General features: G+C 37.3%; 1 protein-coding gene across 1 annotated transcript in view; it reads right to left on the reverse strand.

Annotated features, from left to right (window-relative positions):
• The window catches only part of atp5pf (ATP synthase peripheral stalk subunit F6), a 3345-nt gene extending 2720 nt beyond the window's left edge, over window positions 1–625 (reverse strand). The window contains exon 1 of the mRNA XM_016538052.1: window positions 540–625. The gene's annotated coding sequence lies outside the window, so the exon portion shown is untranslated. The remainder of the gene's footprint in view (window positions 1–539) is intronic.
• Between the last annotated feature and the right edge of the window lie 81 nt (window positions 626–706).

Here is a 706-nt window from a genome sequence, read left to right on the forward strand (position 1 = left end):
ACACACACACATACATACATACGCACATACACACATATATATGCACATACACACATATATATGCACATACACACATATATATGCACATACACACATATATATGCACATACACACATATATATGCATATACACATATATATGCATATATATGCACATATATACATATACACACACATATACATATACACATATATATATATATATATGACGTGAACAAAAACATCAAACCAGAGCCGAACTCAGCAAGGTCAAACTGGGCTCTTCCAGATGTTACCGTAGTATTACCATAGTACTGTGCAGCACTGAGTCAATAATATAGTACATGATCATGGCAGGCATTCAGCATAATGATACTTATTAAAGTACTGTAGTTACAGTAAAGCCCTGATTATCAGTGTGATGAGCGAATCGATATGCACTCATTTGATTACACCTCATGCGACTAAAGCGCGCGTGCTACGAGAGTGTATATACATATGTAACAATTATATTCTCATTTTCATGCGAATCAAACACGATTAAGAAATATTTCGTCTAACCTTGTGTTTGACACCCGAACCTCCGACAGACGAACCAACAGCTTCCGGATCACCGAGGGCGCTTATGGGTATGACCTCTGGTATGACGCGTGTTCGTGATGAATGCGTCACGTGCTTTTTAGGTTTATTTTCTGCTTTCGGTTGTTTAATGTGCAGGTTGTAATTTT

The sequence above is a fragment of the Sinocyclocheilus rhinocerous genome, unplaced genomic scaffold, assembly GCF_001515625.1.
Source record: "Sinocyclocheilus rhinocerous isolate Xijiao unplaced genomic scaffold, SAMN03320098_v1.1 scaffold2051, whole genome shotgun sequence".
NCBI lineage: Eukaryota > Metazoa > Chordata > Actinopteri > Cypriniformes > Cyprinidae > Sinocyclocheilus > Sinocyclocheilus rhinocerous.